Source organism: Rhyacophila brunnea, unplaced genomic scaffold (genome assembly GCF_057557595.1).
Source record: "Rhyacophila brunnea isolate RB1 unplaced genomic scaffold, BYU_Rbru_1.0 scaffold_20, whole genome shotgun sequence".
Taxonomy (NCBI): Eukaryota; Metazoa; Arthropoda; class Insecta; order Trichoptera; family Rhyacophilidae; genus Rhyacophila; species Rhyacophila brunnea.
The window spans coordinates 20,466,068-20,482,402 of NW_028232860.1; the positions used below are offsets into that span (position 1 = coordinate 20,466,068).

At 33.6% G+C, this 16,335-nt stretch overlaps 1 protein-coding gene and 1 non-coding gene across 4 annotated transcripts in view; both read left to right on the plus strand.

Annotated features, from left to right (window-relative positions):
- The window catches only part of LOC147071359 (senecionine N-oxygenase-like), a 66,597-nt gene that overhangs the window by 24,733 nt on the left and 25,529 nt on the right, over window positions 1-16,335 (plus strand). For 2 of the 3 annotated variants that reach the window (XM_085947953.1, XM_085947954.1), the window contains exon 2: window positions 7,446-7,526. The gene's annotated coding sequence lies outside the window, so the exon portion shown is untranslated. Of the gene's footprint in view, window positions 1-7,445; window positions 7,527-16,112; window positions 16,325-16,335 lie in introns of those variants that run through there. The other variant, XM_085947952.1, reaches the window with a different exon arrangement.
- TRNAS-UGA (transfer RNA serine (anticodon UGA)) lies at window positions 13,505-13,586 on the plus strand. The gene has a single exon. It is a non-coding gene; the product is annotated as a tRNA-Ser (tRNA).

A 16,335-nucleotide genomic window follows, 5' to 3' on the forward strand; every position in this document is an offset into this window, starting at 1 on the left:
AAAATATCATATGTTATACCTTAATTTGGAACATTTTATGTTACTTGTATCTCCTCCGAAAACTCCAAAACCAATGATTATGCTGCACCGCACGGCCGAAGCCATAATTTAAATAATAATTACAAGATAAAAATAACTTTTTATATACCACGTTTTTAAATTTTCTGTTGAATCATATAAACTTGACAATTCTATGTATTAATAAATATTTTTTTTGTACTTGATAGACATACTGAATAAATATAGACTGACATTTCATATTGATTTCCATAGTACCGCACGTATACTTTAATAATTTTGTTGCTAGGACCCCCTTAGCAACCAATAATAGTGTTTTACTTTTTACGAATTTTTTCCGAAATAACTTTCTATACAAAACAGAATTAACTGAAAATAAATTCAATTCTGTTTAAAGATGGCTAAAAGTATTAAAAGAATGCATTGTTATCGTGTTCTGATATATTCTAAAAGTTTCAAATGTCTAGCTATTCGGGAAGTCAGTTAACAAAATTATACTGGACAAACAAGAATACGAGCTAATAAAAACGTGGTAAAAATAATATAGGTACCTACATATTATAATAAATGAAGAGAATTATGTCGAGATGTGTCACACGATCGTGAATGATTTCTTTGCGCCTTGAATTTGACACTGAATGACAACTGAAGTGGGGAGTAAGATAAAAAACGGATATTTTTCCGGTTCGGTTTCGGTTTCGGTTTTCGTTCCAACATAAATAACGGGTTTTCCGGTTATCGGTTTTCGGTTCAATTCCGGTTTGAAGCCCTGGTTACAGTGGCGGTGAACAGCTAAAAGCCGAGTACACAGTGAAGGTAATTAGAGAGGTTTCATCCAGCAGTAGATCCATCTCGGCTTAAGATCACGATGACGATGAAAATAAACGTAACTGCATAATTTATGCTAATACAGTAAAATACCGTGTTGATAAACTTGCATGTATGTATGTATATAGCGAGACTGTTGACCTTTATGGACGCAAAAAACAACAGGTAATGGACGCAGCGCAGTGAGTCAAAAATCACGTGTGTGCCAAAATTATCTATATACTACGTATATAAGTATATTAACACATGTATGACGTCCATTCCAAAATATCAGGTTGAGAAATTTGACTGTAATACTATATTGGTGATTATAAATTTATACGCATTTACCTTTGGGTACCTAAGTACTCTCAAAATATTTTGTCAAGAGATGCTTACTCATTTTTTTATATTGACGAACATTCATACCACCATAGTATAAAGCCAGGGTTCAAAATCTATGGGTCGCGATCCATAGGCATACTATCCGATTTTTTCATAAGTAAAATCACCACTTTAGAAATTACAGACAGAACGGTACCTACTTCAATTTTATTATTGGGTATAGATCAGGCATGCACAACTTAAAGCATGGGTGCAGCATATCAAATGCTGCCGCTAGATGTGCTAATTTCGCAAATTGAGATTCGATATTAGCTCAAGATTTTAAAAAGCACCATGTGCTTTTTGCTGCTTCTGCGACGCCATTCTCCGTAGACGTGAATTTATTACCGGGAAAATTACAAATGGAACATTGTGAAATATGTTGCGATCAACAGCTAAAGGAGAAATTCCATCAGGCTGTTTGGAAGAGTTTTACAAAACATATTTGGATAAGGGGAAATTTCCTGCATTTTACAAACATGCTCTAATGATGACTTCGCTTTTTGGAAACACTTACACGTGTGAACAGCTTTTTAGTTGGATGAAGCATATCAAATCCCGAGTGAGACCACGAATCACTGATGTGCATTTGGAAAGCTGTTTGCGTGCAGAAACAACCTCACTCGATATCGATATTGGTGCACTTAGTTCTGCCACACAAAATCAAACTTCTCACTAAAATTTACTATTTTTATATTATTTTGTTTATTTTTTATTATTTAAAAAAAGTCTCTAATAAATATGTTTGATTCTTATTTTAGTTGTATTTTATTAATCATATATATAATATATATTCCTTTTTTGTTTTGTATAATAAAAAAAAATCGGTTGTGCGGTGCGGTAGGAAATCTCATTTTTAGAATCTGGCCCGGCTGCTGAAAAGGTTGGCCACCCATGACTTAAAGCAAGCTGTAATCTACTACACTCTTCAACTTGAACAAGGGTATTTATTATATTACAAAAAAATACTGTAATACTATAATTCGTAATGATATCGTTGCTGTTTTGCAAAAAGGGCGAAATAACCAAAATGCTATTTTACAGGAGGAGGATTTTTAACTTTTGAAACTTATTTGTTTATTACCTGTGGATGATTATAAATATCTAACAAGTTTATAATAAAGCTTAGAAAGAATACTGTCTTTATAGTAGGCATTATTATATAATATTTTAAAAGGCCTAATATGTCACATTCGCTTTTTATTCATAATACTAAATGGATATTCGTTTTATCGTTTTTAAGTACTTTCATGTGGAGATACACATTCGCCGTTTTTAGACAACAAAGCTAGTGGGGTACATATTGTATTATTCAAATCTCGATTTCGCCAAAATGGTAGATTCGCCCTTTTTACAAAACACCGACGATATATTTTAATCTTCTTTTGGTCACTCATTGGACTCATTGAACTATTCTCTTACAGTATTAAGAGCCTACTGCGTGACGGTAAGAGAAAATTACGCCTCAGCTTAAAGCAAGGGGACTCACATCTTATTTTTTTCTCATTCCTGTGGCAGGCCGTGACTGATGCTATACGAATCAAGTGATACGACGAGGGAGTGTGCTTCTTCATTTGAAAACGACTCTCACGTAAGCTTGTTAAGACAATAAAAATAGGGATGGTCTATGCTTCCCATTCAATACTCAATGAAATCACATTATATTAGATTACACCTGAATGTACACGTTTTTACATTTTCACGACTCATTTCCTATGGGACTATGCAAGGCCGACTATAGTCAGGCCGGGTCAATGAGTAGGTGCTACATAAATAGGTACACAATATGTGTGGAATACTCAGTTAACATATAGAAAAAGTGGAATGAACCCGTCCATTATTATATTATATATCTATCTGTCTTGATTTATCAATCTGTCTGTCTGTAACGCACGAAAGAAAAGATATGTATATGTGTGGGAGAGAGAGAGACAAGGAAAAGGTGTATTAAAAGCTCTAAGGTGAGAGAAAACATACACGTAAATCCAAATTATAAATGTGAAAAATAAACTGACACACAGCCAAAGAATCGTTTATTTTATTCGGGTCATGAAAGAAAACAAATGATAGGATACACTCGTAATAGTTCGACAGTGCAGTGCAGTAAAAAAGACAATAATTAGAAGTTAGTCTGTCATCTAATACATCCAATCAATAAAAATATAGAAACATTATAGATGAGGAAGAATCTGCTTAACAAATGAATGAGTTCGAGCCGAGGAATATCTGGCTATGGGGAATGTACTTGAAAACGTAAGGTATTCGGCGGCTGAAGCGATGATGAGCTAAAAGTGGTAGGCATGGTAAATGTATATGCCAGGGTTGGCGAACCCTTTTACGTACGCGTGCCAAAATTTCCCAAATAATATGTTCGACTGTCTGGCGTGCCGAACAGTTCTTAATAGGGATTAATATTACTGTATTACTTAATTTCGTTCTTTAACCACAAATTGACGCCAGAATTGTTCCAATCAGATAGAATTCTCGATACAGTGGTCTCAAGCATTGTAAAATGATTGTAAATCGATCAAAATCAGAGGTTCGCGGCGCGACTTTCCCCGCCACCTGATGAGGTTAGTGCGATAATATTATGTGTATCGCATAAAATCCAAGTAAATTAAATTAAACGTAATGCGTATTCTTAAATAATATCTGCCTGCTATGTTTTATACAACGCAATCTGTCATTTAAGCATGAATTTCGTTTCTGTTTGCGCGTCGATTGGTCGATCGGTCGAAAAAAGTACGCATGGTGATGTTGTCATTATTTTTTAATATTATATCGACTTTGGAAAAGAAAAAGGGCTTAACCCTCAGTTTTTTATAAATATATTTTATTGCATAATAACGTTGTACACGACTATATACACGTTGTGTCCAAAGGATGTAAGCTGCAAATGCTGATTTATTATCTACAATTTTGCTAGCAATTAAAAAAGAAGGAAGTAATGTGGGAAAAATGACTTACCATCATTTTTGTTGTTTTTTTAATCAACTCAATAATTAATATCAGAATAAGGATATAAAAACCAAATTGTTAATAATCATGCACTTTAAGGTTATGTCTATTTTGTATTTTAACTTTGACTGAAAAATATAACAAAAAGTTTTTGTTCCTCCTGTAAAATTTGATTTTTGTGGATAACGCCCTCTTTACTTTCCACAGTCGATATAATACCTAAGTATAAGTACTTATATTTATTTGTAAAACTTTTTTGCAAATGTGTATCTATTTTTTTTCTCTTCAACATAAAACAATCGCGTGCCATAGGTTCGCCATCACTGGTATAAGCGGTACAATATGCTAGATTTTATTAACCCCGCCCTCTACCGCTGACTTAAAAATGAATATAGAAATATTATCGATATTTTTTCAAAATGGACCCTCCCAAACCATTTTTCTGTGTGCGCGCCTGGCAGGTTGCAATTTATGAAAAGTTACTTATAGTAATCGCCTATTAAAATTCAATATATTATTTTGTGTTATTATTGATTTTTTTAAACCATTGACGTAGGATGGTCGTACGTTTGGGTCGAATATAATCTCGGATAAACTCATTAAATACGATCTCGGAACGTATAGGTACATAATTTATTGCACGTGATTCCCAAAAGAAAAAAAGCTTGCGCTAAAATATTTCAATAAAAAAAAACAGTTGGAGAATATAATAATATATTACTTTCTATTAACGTAATGGATGCATGAACTTAGTTGAATTCCAGTAGAAAGCGCGTTTTGGAGTACAGGAATTCCCCGTGTTGAGATCACTATAACCAGTTTTGGGTGAGTGGGATATTATTGACTGTATGTACCTACCACATTACAAGTAAGGTACAAGACCCACTATTATAGCCAGGCCGTGACTTGAAACTGTACATTTAGATCATAGTAAAGTTATTGCGCATACTTCGAGTGAAATATGGTAAACTGTTTGTGGAAAATAATGAAGGTTTCATATTAAAATACATGGTAATAATTATTATGTTAATTGATTTGAACGAAATATCTACAATCGAAAATCTTCATTTACTGCGAAGGGTGGAGGTAGGCTGTTAAGATCTGAGATAAATAGTGCACACTGATCTTTGTCAGTCGTACGTATTTGTTTTCATTGAACTAATACTACAAATTGCAAATGAAAACAATTAAATACTTGTGACTAAAAAGTGTACACTATGTTTGTCGGATCTACATAGTCTATCTTCACTATGATGGGTTGGTTTATGCAGGGTTTAATTGAATTTTAAAATCTAACCATCACCGTTTTTGCAATTTGTATTTAGGTTCAATGAGAACAAATAATATGACAGACAAAGTTTAGTGTGCACTATTTATGCCGGATCTTAACAGCCTACCTCCACCCTTCGCCACTGCTGCGAACAGGTCACCGCATTGGGTTCGAAAATAATCAAAAATTAGCACTACCATCGTAACTCGCAATTCAGTGCCCCGGCTTGTCTAATAGTCGGGCTTTGAAAGGTAGGTACGATCAGATAGTCAAGCGTCAATAGTCAGGGTCAAACGAGATAAGCCGATACGTCAGATGCGATGTTAACACTATCGGCGTTACTGATCAAGTGGCGAAGACGTTTCTTAAGAAAAATAAATTTTAATTGCCTGATAATATATTTTATGACCCATAAAACCACCTGTGTAATTCTCTATTTAATTGAATTTAATACACTTATAATTTAGGTCGATTCTGTGGAATGGTTTACCAATAAACAAATTAATAATTATGAATTAAAAGGTTTTTCGTATGGAGTTTGACGCGCATTATCATTTAATTGATATCGTCGTCTAGCAGCAGTGTTCCTAAACCTTTTAACATCTGCGGGTCCGTAAAAATGGGATAAATATTTCGGGGACCGTTAACGAAGAAAAAACTCTTATTAATATAGTAGGTAGGTACTTTGTTTAATAGTTTTTAAGTCTTATAAAATAAACAAATGAAAAAAAACTGATCAGTAAATACCTACTTCTCGAAATTTGAGCATGTTGCTTTAAAAAATCGCTTCAATGTTGTCCATTCAATTTTCCTGTTGGCTGAGAAAGTCTTCCTAGATGAATAAGTAGTCAAAAATGTGGACGATATTTTAATGGCTTTACTTGCAACTTTCGGGATATGCATTTTAAAATGGGGGACAACTATTTGCGGACCGGCGGTTGGGAAACACTGTCTTAACGCATCATACGCAACGAATCTTGCTATTCCACCGATTTTTTACGACATTCATTTATAATAATAATAAAAATATAGATTGTTTCTAAAAATTTTAAAAATGATTTTGTATCACTTGCGATTTATTTTTTGCATTGCATAATTGAATTTTAATAAGCTCCATATATTTTCTTAACCCTACATTAAATGAAAACAATTATATTAGTATAATAGTACTGTCGTCAGTCACCTCGAAACATGGAATGTCTATGATATATTTTTTGACATAATTTTTATTTTATGTGTATTTATTTGTTTATTTTTTTTATAAAACTTTATTCTATTATTTTATCACTAGGCACCTAGTTAATAGTGGTTTGTCCTCCAATATATAATACTGGGGAAATAATTTAGCCGTTGTTACGACACGTGTTTTTTTCTTCCTAAGCATAAAAAGGTCCGTCATCACTGACCTAGAATGTAATGCAGAACAGTGACGTCCCTAGACAAAATGCCGCCCCTAGGCAGTGCCAAAATGCCGCCACATTTTTTTTATACTTACAGTACTTTTTATTATCCTTTCATGACTCCAATATATAAGAAATGTGTTGTATGGATACATTACTAACAATACCACTAATTATTAATCTAATTTAAATGCCATTTCTGCTTCAATAGACAATAATATTGCGAATCTACGATTTCAGATAGGTACATTTAAAAATACGCATGACAATTTCCAAAACGAGTACCTACTAGCAAACATATGTGCCTAATTTTTAAATTAATGTAAGTATGTACCTACCTACAATTCAAATATTATTTGCAAATCTACACGTGTCATTGCTGTTCACTAAGGACGTGACATCCAAGGACAACGGAAGTAAACAAGACATCGCGAACCCGACAAAAAAATAAAGTCCTTTTAAAACTTTTATAGTAATAATTAATACATTTCGTTTCCAACCAGTGAGCTGAATTTTTTAATGGAAATATATTTCTGTTATTGCTAAGTTTAGGTAGCTATTTCTATTATTATATAAATAATGATTCTCCTCGATTTTCCGCCCTTCAGGTAAGTGTCGCCCCCAAGCGACGCTCAATCTGCCTAGCCCCACGGGACGTCACTGATGCAGAACCATACTTAGAAACATAGGTAAGTAAAAGAAATAAACAATTTGTGATAATACTGCACTTATATTCTAATCAAAACACTATTATATTTTTCACACTACTTGGTCGCCGATTTTGACATCGTAAGTTAGACACATGGTTTATTACGCCATTAAGGCCTTTCCAGATGACGCGTATCTCGCTCGAGTACCAAATATAATATGCTGCGCACATATAACGCGTTTCATTTGGCAGTGTGTGACGTAACACATTTATAATGAGAATAAAAAACAAGCGCGAGTAGCTTAACAACCCAATCGTGACACGGCTCCTTTGAGATTTAATATGTCATGATATTTAACCAAGATATATTCTTGGCAGTGTACAACCTAGATGACGTAATTTATTTTGAAATGGCCATAAAAACGTCGCGTTGTCGAGAATCTAGCGAATGCTTGCGCCTGTCTCGTGAAAGACGATATGCCGCGAGTGCATGTGGATGACTCAATGAGGTCACATATACCTGGAATGCGCGCGAGTCAAATCGCGCCACCTGGACAAGGCCTAAACTGCTCGTTCTTGAGATTTGTGGTTGCGTCTAACCATCGTAATGGGGGCCGGGCCTAAGGCATAAAGCCCATTGACGCAGCGAGTGCGGCGCTCGCGCAAAATTTCTACAAGTGGCGCGTAAATCAACGAAAATACAACGTAATCAAATACGCCAGCGCCCACTGGATTTGACGACGCATTTTACGAGCGCGCCGCATGAATCATCGTTTTTTCGCGAATCACCGCTTCTCGGCGATACGAATGAAAGAAAATACAATGGAGTCCATTCATTGAACACAGCGAGTAAAAACACGCTGCGCGAGGCATTGTCGATCGACGGGCGGAAAGCAATTATTTAATTACAGAGAAGTCATTGTTTTATTTTATTGTGTGTTCAGTTTATCGCTGGTTCAATAATGTCATCGTAAATTTTAATTACAAGCCCCGAAATAATATAATATTTTTATTGCTTTGTTATGAGAGGCGCTGTAATAATATTTATTTTGTGCTGCTTGGGCCGCTTATAACATAGGTGAAGGGTAATGCGCGGGAAGAGACGTGTGATTATGGTTATGAATAAACACTGCATACGCGGACTTCGCGCGCCCGACGCGTTCTGTGGGCATCATCGCTAAGAGTGATATTTAATTAAGTAATATATTAAAATAATTCTAGTTAGGTAAGTGGATTTACTTGTACCTTCGCAATTTTTATAATAGAAAAAGTATAATTAATCCGCGAGTCATGGCTCTAGCTCCGTTGAGTATTATTTCTGTCATTAGTGATATCGCCAAATAAGTTTACATAATAAAATTAATAATACAATAGTGTTATTATAATATAATATGTTTGATAATATAATGTATGTATACAAATTAATATGTCAATACATTATTAATTTATCTTTCCTTACCTCTTCACCCCATAGACATCGTTTCACCTAAGCGTTCCGTTCGCTTGTTTTTGTTAATCTTATTCGGTGTCCAACAATTTCATAATTTATTGTATGAAACTTCAGAGATTATGTTTACAGTTAATAATTGAATATTATTACGTAATTTTGCCAGTTTTGAATGCAATAATAAGCAGGGAGGTGGTGCTTTTAATTTAATTAAAATTGTCTTTCATGTGATATATATTATAATATAATATGCACAATTTATTAGAAGCTCTCCACATTGTATCTTCTCCAATAACTGTTGCTGTTTAATTGTCTCATAAATATTCAGTCAATAACGTTTAGTGCTCGATAATTTCGTACCATTCATAGTCTGTTCGTAGTTCGGCTAGATAGTAGGCGGAGGATAAGTCATCCCAATGAATGCGAACGCCGCTCTAAGTGTGTCGAAAAGGGTTCTATTAAGCGGTGTCCACATTGGCAACAAGTTCCTCACAGCGAACGTTTCTCGAATGCATAAACAGATGGCGATAATTTACTGTGTCGGTTACATTTTACTGAGATAGTCGGATGCCATGACGTTGTAAAACGTAACCAATCGTCCATATTAATATTGTCAGTGTTCTGGTCGATCTTGATGGCTTAATTTACTAAGTTCAATCCTTTATTCCTGCCCAGTATCTTGGTGTGGAAGTCAAATACATATGATGCTTCTATATTCTCTTTCAATTACTCTGTTGTTTTATATAAATATTGTTTATACTGTTATAAATTTATTTGTTTTCTTGTCTTGGTTATATAATAAATTTATTTGAATGTCTTGAAGCTATAATTTTTATTGTTCACTATATATCTATTTTTTTAAACTAAGACGACAATTTACACTGATGGTTTTGGCTAATTTTTAAAATTTAATTAAACCCTGCCGAAACCAAATCATAATAGTTTTGGTATACTTTAGGCGATACGACAAAATTGTGTACACTTTTTCGGTCATTCGGAATACACATTATACAATTGTCGGTTCATTATTTAAAATTCATTAAGCCCTGCCTAAACCAAACTATAATACATAAAAAAATATTATTCTATGTATAAAATATCCAAAGTTATGTGATTTAATTGCAAAATTTTCGAAATTTTATAGATAGACGAGTATTTTTTGACTATTCATTATTATGGTTAGGTTTCGCAAACAAGTACGTATGACTGACAAAGTTTACTGTGCACTATTTATGGCAGATCTTAACAGCCTAACTCCACCCATCGCCACTGGTGCACTGATTAGATACAGAAGTTTTGATTTTTTGAAGTTTTCAGAACACACAAAAGTATAGATACCTATGAATCCCGGGATTGATAAACATAATCCCGGGATTTCGGGATTGATTTTTTTATCAATATTTATGGAAAATAAAATAAAAGTGAAAATATAACAGAAAAAATACTTTTAATAAAAAATAACTACATTAGAAATAAACTGAGTTTGAATGAAGTTTGATTTATACCCATGTGTAGGTTGCCGATTCATTTTATTTTTTCACATAAATTATTAAAAATGGAGAGATTGGAAAAAACCATGCTTCGAACTTTTAACAAAGTAATTCCACCATGATATCATACGTTTTACGGCAGTTTCATATTTGGCTGACTAATTAGATTTATGAAGCGGAAAGGCCATAAGTACGCCATGATTATTTGCTTTACTATTTTAAATCTCGCTAATCCATTCATTAAGTCTTTACTATCAGAAACAGCAATCTCCTATTAAATTCACATTATTATTTATATTATAATATTATTTACTCCATTAAACTTGTGTATTTCCAAGACTGAACGTATACAATATTAACAATAAATGTCTTAAATACTATAAATTATACTAGATTTATTTTTGACCGATTTTATCAATGTTATTTGTAAATATAAAAATTTTATATTAACAATGGAAAAAATGCCAATCCCGGGACCAGTCCCGGGATCCCGGGATTGTCAAATTGTAATCCCGAAATCCCGGGATCAGAATTTTGGCTCGGGATTGGATTCCCTAAACTAGACTATTAATAATTGTAGCTGACATGATTCTGTTATTAATACGCTCTGTGATGTTAGTATGTCGGGCCCACTATCGGAATCATTATGCGAAAAAGAATTTACTCGCAGTCTTTTACGTCATTTTTGTATTTTATCAGTAGTTCATGCCACCGGTCAGGGATTCACCGTTGCTTCGCACCGAGGGGAAGTACTCTTTCTCTTTCTTCTGTTATGGATCGGCAATAAAAATATCTCAAATGGTCATGGTGATATGCGTAGTAATAAATTAATATTATATTGTAGCCTCAATTTGTCACAATGTATGAGGATAAAAATGTTTCCGAAACGAATTACTGTCGATTGCTTGCGTAGGATTTGAATGCAGGAAAAATTGTTTAATGGTTACTTTATTATAATGCATTTTGTTTAATGTCTCACACCGCGAGTAAAAAAGCTCCACGCAAAAGTAATATATTATATTTTGCATTCCTAAAATAAGTTACCGCAAATAAGCAACGCATGACCAGACTCTGCACAGATAACATCACTACATATTATTATAATGACAGATAATCATATCTACAATATTTTCAATAAAGTGATTTAAGCACGGCCCCCACATCCTGAAGCGGGCCCCCAGGCCACGTTGTTTGGCGGGCCCCAACCTATCGCTAAGATTAAGGGAAGGTGTAATGTTCTACAAAAGTGTTCCCCAAATGGTATTCCGCGGAACTCCAAGGTTCCGTGCAAAATAAAGGGAATTCCCGTGTATTTTTAGTGATTTTTGGTATTTTTAAATAAACATACTTAAATTGTCGGCAATCGGCATCGTATTATGAAGTACTGATCCCTCTTTTGTGATAGTGAAGTAACATGCAACCCTTCGCCCTATTGGATAAATAGTAATTTTATTAGTGAGGAACACATAAATAATTATAGAATAAAATTCCATTTGACGAATAGCGTCGCAGGCGACTTCTTTAGTATCAGAGTAAATTTTTGTGTGTTTATTTCACTTAACTGGCCGGGCCCCTTCTAAACCCGGACCCCCGGGCCAGAGCCCTGTCAGCCCCCCTTGTGGGGGCCATGGATTTAAGTATCAACATTACTGAATTGTAAAATGTAAAAAAAAAGTAATTTTCCCATTAATTAGATAATTAACATTAATGTATAATTACTTGAATCACGTTCTGTCAATATTCTTGAATGTGGCGTAAGTAGTAGGCATCTGTCAAACTATTATGAGAGTATCCTATAATTTGTTATCTTTCACCATCCGATGAAAATAAACGATTCCTTTATAATCGTATCGGTTTATTTTTCATACGTAGAATTTGCGTTCGGGTAAAATATGTTTTTTCAAATTTCACCCCTTTTAATAAGTCTTCTCCCTTTCTCGCTCTATTCTACACATTTACATAATATTATGTTTTCTCTCTTACAGATAGACATATAAATAATTTCAGAAAAATATTTTTATGAAGTGTTTTATTGATAAATTCGTAATTTTCACAAACATATTTGTTATCGTTATAAATGTTTGGGTCATCACCGCGTGTAGGTACCTACTTCCTCCTGCTTCGCAGAGGTTATGCAGAGAATACGCAGTGAGAACCTAAAAATATATTACAATAATAAACAACCGTGCTCAAGTATGGCCCCCACATCCTGAAACGGGCTCTCAGGCCAGGATCATTGGTGGGCCCATTACCTATCGTTAAGGCGGTGAAATCCCAAACCTATTTTACTACGCTCTATATTTAAAATAAATCTTTTTGCCCCCCTATTTCAAATGTAGAAACATGTATTTTTTACACGATGCAAGAAATGATTAAAGGTTATACTTTTCGCGTACCTACCCCTTTAAACTAGTACCGCCCCCTAGTTAGGCAACCGCTGCGCTAAGGTCAAGAAAGATTTGGCGATATTATAAATGTCGTCACGCCAGTTTTCTCAGATATGACTTACATATTTTCTCAAAAGAGACCTAAAACTTCTCGTCTATACTGAAATCATCGGAAGCTTATAATAAAATTATTACCGTTTTTTTCAGAATTTCTGGTATAACAGGTTAATCAAATTAACAGTGATTAAAACTACATTGACACACAATAATAAAAAAACTGAAAAAATCATGGTACGTGTTGCGTAACACATTTTAAAATGTGCCTGAAATGAAATTGGGCAGCAGGCGACCTTTTTACTCGGAGTAAGTTTGTGGTGTATGATGTGTACAAAAAAAAAATATTATTTACATAAGTTTAATTATTTACATTACTTAATAAAAAATAATTTGGTTCTCTAAGTTTTAGATCAATTATATTAAAAAATCGATTGATTTTCTTTTTGAATGACGATATTACAAGCAGGTGTTGCCAATCCGAAAAAATAAAATTAAGGTTTGATGATTATGAAATATGCGTAATAAAATTATAGTTGGACAAACAAAGTAAAAGTATTTTATCAAGTTGATTTTAGTCTTCTGTTTATCTTATTCACCACAAGCGATCACTTCTTTTTTTCTCTCGATCGCGATAACAGCTGAGGTGTCCGAGTGGTTAAGGAGTTGGACTTGAAATCCAATGGGTTCTACCCGCGCAGGTTCGAATCCTGTCCTCAGCGAATTTTTTGAATTTATTTTTTCAAAATAAACTAAAAACAATTACTACATATATCAGCAGATGTATGATATATTATTTTACCACGTTTTTATTAGCTCGTATTCTTGTTTGTCGAATACAAATCGTGTTTTAACTAACTTCCCGACTCGCTAGACATTTGAAACTTTTAGAATATATCAGAACACGATGACAATGCATTCTTTTAATACTTTTAGCCATCTTTAAGCAGAATTAAATTTATTTTCAGTTAATTCTGTTTTGTATGGAAAGTTATTTCGGAAAATATTCGTAAAAAGTAAAACACTATTATTGGTTGCTAAGGGGGTCCTAGCAACTAAATTATTAATATATATACGTGCGTTACTATGGAAATCAATATGAAATTTTAAAATGACATTTCAGTATTCTATATTTATTAATACATAGAATTGTCAAGTTTATATGATTCAACAGAAAATTTAAAAACGTGGTATATAAAAAGTTCTTTTAATCTTGTAATTGTTATATATTGTGTGTTTACAGATTGCAATCTGAAGCATGTTTTACATACTTCTTTAAATATTATCTTTCAATCTTTTTAGATAGGTTCGACTTATAAACTGAAATTATAAGTCAATGAATGAATCTGAACTGTACAAGTTTAGTGAATATTTACACAAAAACCAAAACCACCACGTAGTTAGGTACCTATACGGATTTGGTTATGTAGGTACATATTTCCAGAACGTTGGAGGGGACTCTTTTTTGAGTTGCTCCGCTCCAGCTTCACTCTGGAACCTAATTTCTCCACTTGTGGTGGAACATTATATTTTAGATTAACATTATTTATGAAAGCTATCCGCGAATTCCTTAGATTTCTGCATCATTTTCAGTTTCGAAATCTTGAAGCATTCAGCCCTTTAAAGTCGTATAAGATGAATAATATTGAGTAGGTATGTATTATTGACAAAGGTAAGGATTTCCCGTGCGTACAGCCTCGTAAAATTATTATTATTATTATGCAAATAATCAGTTTTATACAGCTGAATCGAAAGTCATTTAGTTCTAAAATAATATGCTTTAATCACAAGGAGCAAACCAAATAACGCTTTTGCATAAATTAATACATGACCCATCATTGTTATGTTTTGGTGTAATTCTCCGCCCTACGTATAAATACACTGAATATAATTTTTTATTACCCAGCAGAATTAAAAACCTTTGCTCACATATCGCGAGTGTATTGCGCTGGATTATTTATTTTATAATAGCATTATTAAGTTACATTCGATTATATAACATCAACATGTTTTCTTTACCATATTATATTTTGTGAAGGTCTGCACTGGCACTGCAGGTATGGCATGGCGGGAGACGCGAGACTTGTCGATGGCTTGCTCTGTGCCCAAATTATGGGATGTGATAGGGTGAATGAAGAAAAAGAAGAAGATACTAGATTATTTATTATAGAAATTAAATAATTTAAAAAAAGCTCAGGAATGTACATATTTGATAAAACTATAGAAAAACATTGGACGGCGTGGCACTTGAAGTTACGTGTTTCACTTTTTGTGTGAGAGCTTTATTCTTGCGTGTATGATTCATGTGATTTATTTCTTATAACTACGTTTTTACCTACTTAAAATTACACCGAACAATAAACATGAAAATAAAAAACAGATTCGCATTATTCTGAATTTTTATGCTTTCTTTATTGGAGCATACTTCAATAAGTGCTTCTGTCAATAAATTCTGTAAATCATACTCTTTTGGTACACTAGCAATTTCACTGTTGAATGGATTCAAAACTTGAAACTGACAGTACGTAAACCAATATCATTATAAAATAGTCGAATTCCTTGTTCGATTTAAGGCTATACTTCAGCTGAGGCATGGTCTAACTAAGAAGATCGTGACTACGCGACGCGCAGATTGCGCAAACGATGCGGGACGAACAAAACATAATTTGTCATAAAAATTCAACATGCGTCCATTTAATGTTATGTTTATTGTTATTTAAGTAATAATAATAATATATTCATTGACATGTTTTATTGTTCGAGTAAATACGTTTTTTAGTCATCTTTACATGATTTAAGAATTAATTCCTCCGACGCCATCTCACAGGTCGACTATCGCTCTCCGATTGGCAACGCGTGCGAAATTACGTCCCATTATCTATATATATTTGCCGTTTTACTGAAGTATGCTCTTAAATTACTGCCAATGGTCCCTACAAATTAGATTAGTTTCGCTTATTAAATAATAATATGTAATATACATTTTTTAAGTATTTTACTGAGCCTTTATAACCACCGATCTATATGCCCTGTCTACGTATGTTTAATAAATGGTTGAATGAATTAATTAATGCGTGACTTTTGATCCGTTTTAGCGTAGACTGACAGGCTATGGCTCGCTATACGAATGTCAGACACGTTGTCTCTATTGCGGTCTCGCGATATATTTTTCCTCGTACAAAAAATAAATAAACATGTGTTTGTTTATCCAATTTAATATAAAATGGCGAAGCATCTTCACTATCGCAATAGTTTTGCGGCGATTTTATGACCAAACAGACGTTGTCGTTTTGACATTCTGGTCCTCTATAAAAAAAATACATTATTAATAATATTACACCTAAAAATATTTTTGATTCATATCTCGTTGAGAAGTCAGACACGTGTATAATCAGAAGTGCTTGGTGCTCAGCAAAGTTGTTACAATTGATACATTCTACCAAGGAAATACTTAAAAAAAGTGAGTAAGAT